Source organism: Capricornis sumatraensis, chromosome 13 (assembly GCF_032405125.1).
Source record: "Capricornis sumatraensis isolate serow.1 chromosome 13, serow.2, whole genome shotgun sequence".
NCBI classification, from domain to species: Eukaryota; Metazoa; Chordata; class Mammalia; order Artiodactyla; family Bovidae; genus Capricornis; species Capricornis sumatraensis.
In genome coordinates, this window is record NC_091081.1 from 84,662,068 (window position 1) to 84,677,520 (window position 15,453).

The following is a 15,453-nucleotide window of genomic DNA, read 5'->3' on the forward strand; positions in this document are numbered from 1 at the left end:
CCTGTGCTGAAAAAAGAACTGTGTCAATCTGGATGTGCTATTTATATATTTTGGTTACTAACCCCTTATATCATTTGCACATACTTTCTCTCATTCAGTAGGTTGTCTTTTTCATGGATTTCTTTGCTGTATAAATGCTTTTAAGCTCAATCATGTAGAAGAAAATGGCAACCCACTCCAGGATTCAGCCTGGTGGGCTGCAGTCCATGGGGCTGCAAAAGAATCGGACATGACTTAGCAACTAAACGATAACAACAAATCACCTATAACTCAATAATTTTAAAAAGGATTAAAAAAAAGAACTAAAACTGTGTTCAAGGTCACACAACTAGCAATGCATGCTTACAACTAGTGTCTTAAATCTAGGTCTTTCTTGTTCCAGTGATTTTAAGGCTATATTCTGGTACTAAATCAAGCCAAAATAGGTAGAGAAGATAAAAACAAGGATAGTTCATGTAAATTATTCTTTTCCTTCCTGCTTGTCTGCATTTTTGGAAATTCCATACTACTTAAGAAAATTACATGGTAATATCTGAAAGATGGGGCTTCCCTGTTGCCTCAGTAATAAAGTATCTACCTGCCAATGCAGGAGATGCTAGAGACTCGGGTTTGACCCCTCAGTTGGGAAGATCCCCTAAAGAAGGAAATGGCAACCCACTGCAGTATTCTTGCCTGGGAAATCTCATGGACAGAGGAGCCTGGTGTGCTATAGCACATAGGGTCGCAGAGAGTCGGACATGACCGAGCGACTTAGAACACACTCATGCACTTGAAAGGTGGACAGAATGGGATGTTAGGTTTAGAAAAACAAAGTGATAAAGAGTATTGGAGTGCTAATTTTATTAATACCTAGCTTCCCTAAAAAGTAATATTATAAACCAAATAGAAATAATAATTTTTAAAAGCTAACTGTAAGATAACTGATTTAACAAACTTTATTCACGTTGAAAAATGCTGAATATCTGTGATTTAGAGAATAGTAATCTTCCACGTAACTTTATCGAGTACTCTAGTTTGGCAAGTAAAAGAAAAAACTTGACAAAGTATATATTATGCCACGAGATGTTAATCATATATATATACATAAATATATATAGAGACAGACAGACAGACAGAGAGAGAGAGAGAAGGCAAAGTCACTCAGTTGTGTACAACTCTTTGTGATCCCATGGAATTCTCTAGGCCAGAATACTGGAGTGGGTTGCCATTCCCTTCTCCAGGGGATCTTTCCAAACCAGGGATCCAACCCAGGTCTCTTGCATTGCAGGCAGATTCTTTACCAGCTGAGCCACCAGGGAAGCCCATATGTCTCTATGGTTGGAACTGTTGGTCAACCAGGAATACTAGCCAAGAGCTGGTACTATGTATCCAATAAAATTCTAAGGAGTTAATTTGGGGGAGTGTTAGCTTTTCTGGAAACAGCTCAGAGCTCAAAAACAAGATACACATTGCCACATTTAATCTATGTTTAGATAATATTCTCTCATGATTTCCCTGGGATGACATGCTGAACTTATACATTGAAAACAAGTTCATAAAATTTATTTTCAAACTTTATGTTCTAATATGTTGTATGTTACAGGAATCAAAACTATGCAGGAGGCACAAAGACAGGTTAAAGGAGCAGGACAGACTCTAGAGATAAGACCTCAAAGTTAGTTTCGGGGAGGAGAAATAAGTACAATTAGATTCATATAAAATCCTTCACACTAACATTAAATTTACATTTATCAAATATTTTAAAAAGAAAGATTTGGAAATAAAAAAACTAGGAAAAATTTTCAGTAAATATCTATAATGATTTTGCATGTCAAGGAGATTCTACTAAGAATGACTGCAAAGACTTAATACTATAAAGAAGACAATGCATTTAACTCCTTAAATGCTATATGAGTTAAGCACATCATCGTTAACTGGCTTAAATAGTGCTAAAACACCATATAAAGACTTTCAAGTTAAATTACTTACCGGCAAAAAATATTTGCAATATATATGATAAAGGGTTACTATAAGAAATGGGTCCTTATAAGGAAAGGAAATAGCCACAATAATGAGCAAGAAATAATGGAAACCTACTCATGCTTCCTAGTAACGGGGAACAGGTAATTTAACATGAGATACAGTGTTCCACTGAAAACACTGATAAAAAGTAAAACAAGTGACCTGTGTTATAATAGTTTTGTTGGGTTTAGTCATTAAGTCATGTCCAACTCTTTCGCATCCTCAAGGACTGTAGACTGCAAGGCTCCTCTGTTCATGTGGTTTTCCATGCAAGTATACTGGAATGGCGGAGAAGGCAATGGCACCCCAGTCTGGAAAATCCATGGACGGAGGAGCCTGGTAGGCTGCAGTCCATGGGGCTGCGAAGAGTCGGACACGATTGAGCAACTTCCCTTTCACTTTTCACTTTCATGCACTGGAGAAGGAAATGGCAACCCACTCCAGTGTTCCTGCCTGGAGAATCCCAGGGATGGGGAAGCCTGGTGGGCTGCCGTCTATGGGGTCTCACCGAGTCGGACACGACTGAAGCGACTTAGCAGCACTGGCGGCAGCAGCAGCATACTGGAGTGGGTAAGTTTTAGGGAGAGTGAAAACAGGTGTGCACTTTCCTGAGGCCCTAATGGAATTAAGCATCATAACACTCTAAACACAAAATGCTCTTGACCTAGCAACTCTGCTTCTGAAATTATATTCTGCAAATGTGACCAGGGATTCCCTGGCAGCTCAGAGGGGGAGAGTCCACCTGCCAATGCAGAGCCAGGGGTTTGATCCCTGTCACGAGAAGATCCCACAAGCCTCAGAGAAGCTCGGCCTGTGAACCAGAGCTACCGTGCTGTGCTCTAGAGCCTGCGAGCCACAAACGAGCGCTGCAGCTACTGAAGCCTGTGCATCCGAGATTCTTGCTCCGCAACAAGGGAAGACACCACAGTGAGAAGCCCATGGACTGCAGCTAGAGAGGAGCCCCCACTCGTTCGAGCTCGAGAAGAGCGTGTGCAGCAACAGAGACCGAGCACAGTCAAACACACAGAAATAAAACTGCGTGACCAGACACATGTTCAGAGATGTACGCGAGAGAGATCACGGAATGCAAAGCAGCTGAAACACTCACCGGCGGGGGACCACTAAGCAGAAGAGAATAGCATCAATCATAAACCAGTCATGTAGACTTCTATCTGTCGCTAGGAAAATGAGTACAATATAGGATGTAAAAGATACAAATTACAAAGTGATACATAAGATATGAGTTCATTACGAAAAAGTGTGTGTTCCTGTGCAGACACACATGTATAGCCTGGAAACCATCTAGAAGAAAGCACATTCCCAAGGTCAACAGTGATCTTCTCCATGTGGTTTGATTAAACCTAAGTTTTAGCCTTTACGTTACGTGAAGGCTATTTTTTTTCAGCCCACATTATGTTCTTATAATGAGAAAAAGCAACATTTATTATGAAAATAATGGAGGCATCGTAACTTTAAATTGCAGTTCAAGTATACCATTCATAATAATATATTATGACAATTATCCTGGTGCATAAGTCTGAAAAACAAAATCAACAGCAATGCTCTTCTAAGTGATTTTGACTAAGTTATTTATTTTTTTCCTCCAGATCAGCTGGTAGAGAATTTTATCTATGTCACAATCATACGTGTATTATATAAAATTCAAATTGAGTATATTTTTATTTAAGAAAACTACAGATGTTGCAGTCTGCTACACAGTTATTGTCAGAGCATTTTTATTGATTTGAATACTTCATGTTATTTGTAGAAATTACAATCAACTACAGTGGCATGATGGTCCATTTCAATAATACAGGTGGAAAAAGCCAAAGATCACGCCTAATAAAAGTCAATACATTAGAATAAGAACAACTATGGTGATAATAACTGCAATGTATTGACCCCTTACACTGTGAGACTCTGACGCAAGCACTTTATATATCCTTTCTCTCATTTACTCATTCCAACTGCCTTGCATAACAAGTCATGGATATCTGTTTCACAAATGAGAAAACTGACAGGAGTGTGAAGATTTTGTCCAAGACTATCAGACCACAAGCATGAGAGGAAAAGCTCAGGTCAAGCTTCTCTTACTTCAGTGGCCACGCATCTGTCTGTTAAGCTACACAATGACCACAGGAAGAATACGCCATCAGGCAAAATCGTTTGGAAACACATTGTTAATGGTGACTTAGGAAGTACATGCAGAAATCGGAGACCAGAGTATAGACTCAGGTAGAGTGGACAGAATTAAATTAGATATTAACAGATACATAGGGCTTCCCTGGGGGCTCTGACGGTAAGGAAGCTGCCTGCAATGTGGGAGACCTGGGTTCAGTACTGGGGTGGGAAGATCCCCTGGAGGAGGGCATGGCAACCGACTCCACTATTCTTGCCTGGAGAATTCCCGTGGACGGAAGAGCCTGGTGGGCTGCAGTCCACAGGGTACGAAGAGTTGGACACAACCAAGTGATTAAGCACAGCACAGCACAGATACATAACTGTGTCTTAATTGCTCTGGCATGACCACACAGTGGGGGGACTGACTGGAAGATGCTTGTTCTTGTTTAAAAGATACTATCCAGGCTAAAGACAGGATTCAAAGATACAAATGATCTAGCAGGCATGAATAAACCCTCAAGTCCTTATAATTCTACTCTGATGCTCCCATCATCAACTCATTGTCTGATTCGTAATCTGAGCCTGCTTTTACAAAACGACGACACACACACACACACACACACACACACACAGCTATACATGACAGTGTGTGTGGCCTTTTGTATAATCACATAATCATGCAGGGCTATAGGACATATTTCAGTTACCCGTTGCTGTGCCGCAAACCACCCCAAATGTTACTGATTTGAAAGTTTTTCCTAGACGTATTTTGCTCACAAATCTGCAATTTAATTGAACTTTGGTGGAGACTGCTAATCTTGGCCCCGTGGCAGCAGCTGGGGAGGCTCAAAAACCAGGTCTGAAGGCTGATGCTGACGCAAAAGACAAGTGATAGGAAGGCTGATCTGCTGGGTGAGGGGACACCTGCTTCCTGAGTCACCTCTGCCTATTTCCATGTGGCTTCGCCACGTGGTCTCTTCGGCATTTTCCATGATGGTTAAGGGCTCCTCGTGTACATGTTCCAAAGAGAAAGCCAAGCAGACACTACCTGATTTCTGTCATTTTCATTTACTTGGGTGATTTAATTACCTCCAGTTACCCACCCCACCTCTTTCCCTCTGTTTCTTTTTACACAGAGATTGTCTTTCATCATCATGAAGGGTTTGGTTATTATATTATTGTCCTTTAGTTTTGCTCATTTATTTTTTTTGAAGGTCACCAGTGTTGGAGAAGACTCTTGAGAGTCCCTTGGACTGCAAGGAGATCCAACCAATCCATTCTGAAGGAGATCAGCCCTGGGATTTCTTTGGAAGGAATGATGCTAAACCTGAAACTCCAGTACTTTGGCCACCACATGCGAAGGGTTGACTCATTGGAAAAGACCCTGATGTTGGGAGGGATTGGGGGCAGGAGGAGAAGGGGACGACAGAGGATGAGATGGCTGGATGGCATCACCAACTCAATGGACATGAGTTTGAGCAAACTCTGGGAGATGGTGATGGACAGGGAGGCGGACATGCTGCAGTCCATGAGGTCACAAAGAGTTCAACACGACTGAGCGACTGAACAACAACAAATATTTTAAACAGTGCATCATAATCGGAATTACTACTAGTGTGTAGTAATCATGACTTTGTAGCATCCTGATTAATCCTCTGGTATGGGTAATCTCTCCATTACTTGCTCTATTGGGATCCAATAGTCACAGAGTTCATCTAGGTAGTCCCATAACCATGACTGAAAAACCCTATTCTTCACTGGCAACTTCTTTATCACAGTTCAATGGACCCTACTTATTTCATAAGAATAAACACAAGCCATCTCTAAGGAGCTTCTTTAGCTGAACTCCAATAAAATGTACTTTTCGTATCTCTACTGTTGTGGTTTTATTCTTATGCAGCCATAAGCTGTGACCACATAGCTGGGCAGTGTAGACTCTCTCCATTTATATCTGCTTTTATCCATATGAGATAAACATCTCATCACCAAAATACGTGACCAAACTGCAGTCCTTAGGCAATGAACTTATTTAAAGCATTTCATTATTCAATCAAGAAAATGTCCAAATTGAAATGCATGCATTATAATAATTATTAGTACTCACTGTGAAATACTAAATTAGAATTGATTCTCTGAATGTTCTCCATATACTGCACATTGTACTAAGTGATCTGAATTTTAACTGCTTAACATAAAGCCATTTAATGACATAATTGTGAACATCAGTGTAAGTTTTAATGGAATGGTAAAAGCAGATGGAGAAACGGTTCTTTGAAATGGCTTGTTTTTATAAGGCAGGTATAAAACTAATAAATGAGATAACTGTGAGGGAAAATGACAATGTTAAGGTCCAGGAAAATACTGAATTTCTGAATAAGGTATGAAAATCTACAGATATAAACAGTTGCATGATCCCAATAGACTACTGCTTACTTTTTAAACTCAGGAAGCTTTATTGAGTCCCAAATCTCCGCACTCAGTGTAATTTCCTAAGTGATGCACATGATGTGCTCTACAAATGGAGAAGTGGAAAGAACACAGACGTTAACAAACATGCACTTAGAAACAGACATTCTAACTCGCTTCTCAACTGCTCAGCAAACAATGACAGTCAGCTGGATCATCCTGAAGAAGGGATGACTCTCAGATAGTCTCAAATTTCACTGCACGTAGGAACCCATTTTCAGCTGAGTTCAGTTCAGTCGCTCAGTTTTGGCGGCTCTTTGCGGACCCTCTGATATTTTCAAAAGTTAGTGGCAAAGGAAAAAGGTCCCAGTTTTCCAGTAAGGGTGGCAATAAAGGAGTGGAGAGGAAACCCTTTATACTGGGTCATTCACTCCTGGTGATTACAGATAACAGAGAGTTAACCAATAAAAACAGAATTTCAATCAACCGCTAAACAGACCCCCACTGAGGAACATACTGGAGAAATGTGAACGGATGAGACAAGAAAACCATATGGCTGTTCTTAATGACCCAATAAATACAAGAAAAGTGTGGTGCTTCTAATCGGTTCTAAACTAAAATCTCATCTGTATGTTGTTTCTAGCTTTAAGGAAGGCAAAATGCTGATTCTCATTTACCTTGATTCACACGTTTACCAGGGATTTAAGGACAGCAGAGTGTGTAAAAATAATCTTTTATTATTGTATACTTCGATTTTCTTTTTCCTTCTTTTTTCTTTATCATATCTCTCATGCCAGCCAGCTCAACTTCAATTTCAGCCTTCAAAATATCCAAACTTTGGTGTAGTGAGATTCCTTCGATAACTAGTCATAATCCTCCAAGTAAAACCTCACAAACAAAAATAAAAAACACAGCAAAGGGAGAAAGTGCACTGCCTCCGTTTTCTCTGTCTTGTCTAAAATTCCAGATACTTCCCAGGAGAGCATTCTCTCATAGCAGGGCCCTTGCAAGAGGGTCTTTTCTGCCAGAAGTTATCCTCCGGCTTCTCCACCAGGAACTCTGACTCAGCCTGCAGATGCCGGCGCTGGCCTCCACTGCCCCCATCAAGGGTGCCCTACCCCACAGATTCTAGGCAGACATCCTGGTTCGTGTCCTTGTAACACTTGGGCTTTGCTTTCATCCTCCCTGGTGACAAGTCCAAGTTCGTCAGGACTGAGGGGACCTCCGTGGAGGCAGAGGATGTTGATTTTTGCACCCACAGGTGTGCTGACTCTCCTGCCTGCCAGGGAGCAGGCAGCTAATAGTACTTAAGGGATCAATGACCCTTCGTTTTCTAAGTCATTCGGGCTTCCCCGGGGGCTCAGTGGTAAAGAATCCGCCTGCCAATACCGGAGGTCTGGATTTGATCCCTGGGTTAGGAAGATCCCCTGGAGAATGAAATGGCTACCTGCTCCAGTATTTTCGCAAGGGAAATCCCATGGACAGAGGAGCCTGGTGGGCTACAGTTCATACGGCCGCAAAGACTGGGAAACGACTCAATGCCTACAACAGCGACAACTCCTGTCATTTCCTCTGCCTCATAAAACGCTGCTAATCTTGGCGACATCACTACCTGCGGAATTTCCACTGTCCATGCCTCAGCCCACTGCTCGAGAGTCTTCTCTGTTCACCTGTCGAGGGAATGCTCGTCTCTGAGCCCCGGCAGAAGCACTCTGTGTGCAGGTCTGCTGGCCTCTGGGAGACACCGGCTTGTCTTGTTTCTTCTTTCTTACTCACACGGTGAGGTCTTCTGCTCCCCTTCATATCCGGCTTCATCAAGATGCAGTTCAGGGCAAAAACCATCACTGGCCGAGCCCACCCTGACATCTCCCCCAGACTATGAGAGCAGTAAATGAAACATTCTCTTTTCTGTCCCTAGTGCCCGGCACAGAAGCCAAGTACAGTGCACATTCCCCTTGCACTGTTCAATCCGAACTGCAGTCATTTCTGTAAAGTCTTATCTTCCCAACCAGATTTCCAGTGCTTGAAGGTCAGTCTTTGCTTTCTGTGCACAGAATAATATAACCAAAATATACTTGTTATGAAAACAACTATATTTCTCTCAGTGGAAAAACACACACTTTAAATTATAATTTGCTTTTCCATCTTTACACATAAAAGTTTTCTCTACATCTCACAGAAACACTCATGTATGAGATCAGCACTGAGCTTATTTTCCAGAACCCTGAGTACTGAGGACTACATACTCTGAATACTGAGTACTGAGTACTGATAATTACCTACTTTAGGAAACTCAGACCTGAGGATCCCTAACTATGTTTGTTTTCTAAATGTTAGTGGAAGTAAATGTTTTCCCACATGTGAGTCAACAGTGCATGAAACTCTTCTCAGTTTTGATTTTATTCTCCACTGCTATTTTCTATTTATATAATTATATTTTCTGTACAACATCTCAAGACTGGTAAACTGGTTTAAGTGTGTGCTTTGCAGCATATATCTTACAAACTAAATTTTATCATGGCCTCTGATAACTTTCTGAGCACTAGCTTGACCTGAATAAGAGGGATGATGGTTTCTTAATGGCTGCCATCAGGGCACAATGAAGTGTGGGTCTCTAAGACACATCAATCACCTGCTTGAAGAATCAAGAAGGCTATTTCCTGGTGGAGAAGCAGGCCTCGTTCTCTCGGTCCACTGCTCCTGCGTCGTCCTTCCATTCTTCTCACTCCATTAGCCTCCTGTGTGTCTGCTCAGAGGCTATCACAGTCTGACCTCCAGTCCCCAATTCCTGGCATTCCCATTTAGGTCTAATCTACCATCCCAACGGAAAAATTTGGTGATGTTTACAGGGGTATTTAATCTTTCTTTGCTCCAGTTCTCAGAATTTCATTTAGGAATCTATTGAAATTATCTTATCACAGCTCTTGCTATCTTCTCAGGTAAATCGATATACCGTCTCCCCTAATCTAAACCCCAGCAGTCCTGAGTGCTATTTTGGCTAAAATCATGATAGATTCCTCTGTCATACCTTTGTGTTCTGGGCCCCTTGTCTAAAACCACAACATAACCTTCAACAGTGCCTCTCACTGACACATCCAGCTTTGAAATCATTCCATGGAGAGATGAAAAATTAAGAAGTAACTGTTGAAGCCTTTGGGGATGGTTAAAATTGCTCACATCTCAACAGCATTGTGGTAATATGCATGCTTTTCTTCTGTATATGAAATAAGGTATGAATTATAGCACATCAAGTGAAAAAGCAACTTACACTTCACACAGATGAGGGTTCTCCTGGAAGTGAGGAAGCAAGAATTATTTTCAATACTTAAAATATACATTAAAGAAACTGCACATGTGCTTGAGAAATGGCGTCATAAACGAACAAGGTTACGTTTGTGGGACTATGGTGTGGACATTGGGAATCTCGTGTGTGCCAGTACGCTGCTGCATACACGGTATACACTGATTCCCTTTCCTTGGTGATTACGTTTTTCACGCAACAGTGTACAAGAGTCTTTAGCAGTACTATGGAGCAGAGACTGTAGATCAAATTTTCCACTAAGTTGTAAAAGCACTCAAATAAAAACAGGGTTATTTCACATAAAAAGGAAAACGAATGGAATTGAGTCTAGGCTTCAGAGCCACACAAATACCTATGAGTTCTTAAAAACTACCTCAATTTCTTCAGTTCCCGAAAAAAAAATGACATTTTTTTTTTCTATAGTGGACTTATTTATAAATAAATTTTAAAAGGATTTGTTTTAATTCACAAAATTTCAGCTGATTCTACAATAATGTGTATATATATAAAGATAGCTATATAAATGCTTCCCCTGTGGCTCAGTGGGTCAAGAATCTGCCTGCAATGCAGGGGACACAGGAGACGCGAGTGCAGTCCCTGGGTTGGGAAGATGCCCGGGAGAAGGAAATGGCAACCCACTCCAGTATTCTTGCCTGAAAAATCCCACAGACAGAGGAGCCTGGTTGGCTACACAGTCCATAAGGTGACAAAGAGTGAGACACGATTGAGCGACTCAGCAGCAAAAAATATATATATCTTTCAATTTTACCTTAATTTTTTAAAAGAAAAAAAAGACACTTTTTGTTTTCCACTACTCAAAAGTTGATTTAGAAATAAACTGTCCTTGAGTCTGAATACTTGATAGGTTTTTGAAAAATGCTGTAAGAAGTTTCTAGTTTGTCACCCAAATTGCATGTCAAACAACAAAGAACATTTTGTCACGCTTAGGTACCATTCAATCATAATCTGAGTTTGACTGCAACTCTACTTTATTTAGAATTGAGAGAATAGAACTAGAGAACAGTGTAGGGACAGGGAGAGCATTTCTCTCCCGCCAGGGATGAGGGCAGAATGAGAGGAGTCAGTGTGGCCTTTCCTCTTCACCTTCTGTCCCCATTCTCCCCCTCCACCCAGCCGGCCCTTGAGGTTTGATGAGGCCCCTGGAACCACAAGGGTTGGGATTGTTTAAATACGTATTTGGAGATGGTTGTGATGTGCTGCTGACTGCATAATGCAGGTAAGCTTGGGCAACACAATAATATGCAGCCAATGACTCCTACACTGTGCAGATCAAGGCTTTCATTTGTGGCTGTCTCAGTGAAAACTTGGTCAATCTCAGATTTTTTTCTTAAAAACAAAACAAAGCCAACCTTCCATTATTATTAGATATTGGAAAAAATAAGAACATATCAACTACACCAGCAAACCATCCTGAGAAACCCTAAGACTCATTTTATGAGATTCTGGTTAAGCCTAAAACAACAAAAAAGGAAACCAAAAGAAAAACAGAGCTCTTCAAGCACAGTAATCTGATTTAAACTAAAACATTAGTAAGAAACTTTTGGGACATAAAATGTGCAAATCATGTATAAGTAAAAATTGTTCACTATTTGGTGACACTTATTTAAGATTCATTGTTTCCTGGTCAACATCTTCCCAGAAGATGAAACCAAAGATGGATACTATGAATATTAACTTATATTCAAACTAATGTTCCAGTTGACATATACTGAGCCTAACAGGGAGAAATGAAAGAAATAAATTACATATTGAGTAAGATGAACACTCTCCATTTGCTACAATGAGTTTAATAATTATATCATTTATTATAATTCAGAGGATAGTTTTTAGTACCAAGTTTCACTTGAAATAAGTCTTTGAGCTATTTAAGAGATTCTTCTCAACTGTTTCTGATAAGAAGGAAAATTCTATGTAAAAGAGCTTAACTCTGGTCAAAATCATTCTAAAAAAGAATCTAAGCAAATATTACTTCTCAAAGATATAAAATATGATGCATGCTATAGGCTGTTAAGTGGTAGAATCAACACCCCTTAATAGCCCTTTGGAATGTGATATGGTCACGAGAGCAGCACCCTCAGGAATAGGGTTAGCGCCTTTATTAAAAGAGACCCCAGAGCTCCTTTGCCCTGGCCACCACAGGAAGAAATGGTGTGCTAATGCCATCCAAGAATCAGGAAGTGGGCTCTCCCCAGTCACTGAATCTGCTGGTGCCTTAATCTTAGACTTCCATCCTCCACAACTGTCAGAAGTAAGTATTTGTTGTTCATAAGTCACTCAATTTATGATACCTTGGGACTTCCTTGATAGATCAGTTGGTAAAGAATACGCGTGCAATGCAAGAGACCCCAGTTTGATTCCTAGGTTGGGAAGATCAGCTGGAGAAGGAATAGGCTACCCACTCCATTATTCTTGTGCTTCCCTTGTGGCTCGGCTGGTAAAGAATTCGCCTGCAATGAGGGAGACCTGGGTTTGATCCCTGGGTTAGGAAGATCCCCTGGAGAAGGGAAAGGCTACCCACTCCAGTATTCTGGCCTGGAGAATTCCAAGGACTGTATAGTCCATGGGGTTCCAAAGAGCTGGACATTTCTGAGTGACTTTCACTTTGGTATAGCAGACCCCACAGTCTAAGACAACATATAACTGAAATATTTTTTTCATTTTTTTCCACCTGCAATTATTCCTGATCCTGAGCCCCACTGCTGAATTGTCAGGTGTGAGGGAAAAGGCAACAATCTCACAGTTGGCTAAGAAACCCTTCATTACCACAGACGCACTGCTAAGCCAGACATCTTCACAGGAGAGTGTTTGACAAACAGGGGATGCTCACTTTTAAAAGTTGTGATTTGGAGTTCAGGAATAATGCCTAGAGAGTAAGGCTCTAGGTATGCTTTTGTCTACATCTGTGCAAGTAAGAAAAAATATGTATTCCCCAAGGCACATAAAAAAAAATCCATATCATATCCAAAGTTGAATTAATTTCACTAATGGAAAAATGGTAATTGATTTTTGTTCCACTTATTCTCAGGTGCACACCCTTTGAGTTGGCTATAATTCTTTTTATAAAAAGGTACGATGTCTTTCAGAACTACTGTGATGCTTCTTTCTAAGACAGCAGTGACAAGGGTAGAACTGACTTCGTTTCAGATTTCTCTGCCTAAAGCACAGGTAAGGTCAAGTTTATATTTTGTAGTCTTATAAACTAAGGTGAAAGTTACTGCTATGTAAAATGATTGAGCTAATCTTTAAGTGCATAAATATGAATTAAGAATACATTACAGACCTTACTCTTTTGAATTTTAAGTATATGGATATTTTATTCAAGTGCTAGAAATTGAAGGTTTTATGATAATATATATTCTATATAAAACTGTGTCAAAATTTAAAATACTCCATAAATGGAAAAATAATAAACTACTTAAAATGCCTATCTTCTTACCTTCTTAAGAAACAAACACTACATTCAAAGCTTTAGAAAATAGAAGAGACATGGTTTATATTTAGCTGCACAGTAAAAATGCAATCCAGAAACATGGTTTTAATATAAGGACAAAGAAGGAATTAAACTTTTCACATAGCTTTAATTTTATGCTCCATGCTTACATGCAATATTGCCCAGCAACTTTATATTATCTTTATGTATATTTCCAATCATTAAATGTTATCATACTGATTGCTATATTTTGTTTAGGTTTTTTTTCCATTTTTTTTCCAAACCATTCCTTCTCACATTTCAGGCTTTTCTTCTGGGATCATTATCTTTCTGCCTGAAATACTTTAACTTAGAGATTACTTGAAAGTTTTAGATAGAAGTTGGTTCCCTGAGTTCCTATTTACCTGAAAATGCCTTTTTGGTTGTTGTTCTTAACTTTTGTTTGTAGAAGATTTTTCTTAAATAGTTTTAATTTAGCATTTATTTTCATTCAGTTTTGAAGATACTGTTCCCATTTCATCTGCCTTCCTATGTTGCTACTGATTAAATAACTATCGATTCTTTCTCCTGGGTAGCAACCAGTCTTCACTCCGCTGCTTTTGAAATTTTCTCTCTGACCTCTATGTTGCACAGTTTAACTGATCGATTTAGGTGTGACTTTCATTTTTTTCTTAGCCCTTGGGATTCTTGGGTCTTAAAAACTGTGGAAAGCCCTGCTTCATTATTATTATTATTATTTTTGGTAGCATCATGTGGCATGCTGGATCCTAGTCCTCTGACCACGGATCAAACCTGTATCCTTGCAGTGGAAGAACGGAGTCCTAATCACTGCCAGGTAAGTACCTCATTACCTTTTAAAATATTACCTTTCCACTGCTCTCTCTATTATTTTCTTCACAAATCTAATTTTATCCTCCATGTTGTTTAACTTTTCTTTTCTTATTTTAAGTATATTCTATTAGGTCAAATTTCAGATCTAAGTTATAATTTCTCTTTCATATATTCACTCACTGTTTAACCCATTTAGCTAATTTGCTGTCAATTACTATAATTTTTAATTTAACATTTCTATCTAGAGTGAAAATAAAATAGGCACCTGTCCCTAGAACATTCCTCTCTCCAATTGATCCCAAGAGATCATGTTTTACAGGAGGCTCTTTAATATAATTCTATGGTTTCATTTTCTACCGCGATGAGGCCCTAGACTCACCAATGTTTTCTCAGTCTAAAGCCCTAATCCCTACTGGTGAGTGACTTTAGCTCACAGGATTTTTCTTCTGGAGAACAGCCAGAAATATATACTTAACACTTCAGGCCTATAAACTTTTCCTTACTATGTCATCAGCACAGTCATTCTTTAAAAGATATGTATTTGTAATTCAATTCAGTATTTTTATATAGTGTGTATTGCAAGCATTTTTTTAGGGTATCAGCTCACCCTGCTTTCAGAAATAAAACCTCAATATAAATTAATTTAGAATAAGCATTATGTATTGATACATAAGTAAGTTGAAAATTCAACAAGTAAGAAAAGGCAAGATTATCAACCCTACTCTATCCGCCTTTGACTGATCTGAAGCTGAATCTTTAAAGACACAAGACTGTCTATTCTGCTAAGCTGAATCCTTCCAATTAATATCAGGGTACACGGAGGCAGTCAGACTGTCAAAGATTGAAGTAGAGTTTCAAAGGACTTCACATTGCTGTGTATGCAATGTTATATGCACCGAGGGATTTACATTATTATTAAATGTAATTATATCTGCATGTTATGTAGATATACACATTACACTCACATACATACACACATATGTAATTATACCTAATTATTCCCAATAAAATATATGGACTTTAATTTCATCCCAATAGCAAACTTGCAAGACTGCATTATTCCTTGATAGCTGTCAGTGACACACAAGTCACTATTTTGCACCAGGATGTGCATTAATAAAAAGCTGTTCAGTGTCTGTCCCCAGTCCCAACTGATGGAGAATGATCTTTACTGCTGCTCATTGTTATCTCCATAGCCTTGCAATCCTCCAACAGATTGGAGAGAGAAGACATGTCTGATGATCAAGCTCAAACACTCTACCAGAGAAGACATTAGCTGTTGGCTGGCTGTGACAGTCTGTGAACCAACACTGACATTTCTGTAGGTGCCATAACAGTATTT

At 39.6% G+C, this 15,453-nt stretch overlaps 1 protein-coding gene across 1 annotated transcript in view; it reads right to left on the reverse strand.

The window, feature by feature from the left end:
- Nucleotides 1-15,453, reverse strand: part of PRKN (parkin RBR E3 ubiquitin protein ligase) — a 1,204,761-nt gene that overhangs the window by 622,389 nt on the left and 566,919 nt on the right. The window lies entirely within an intron of this gene.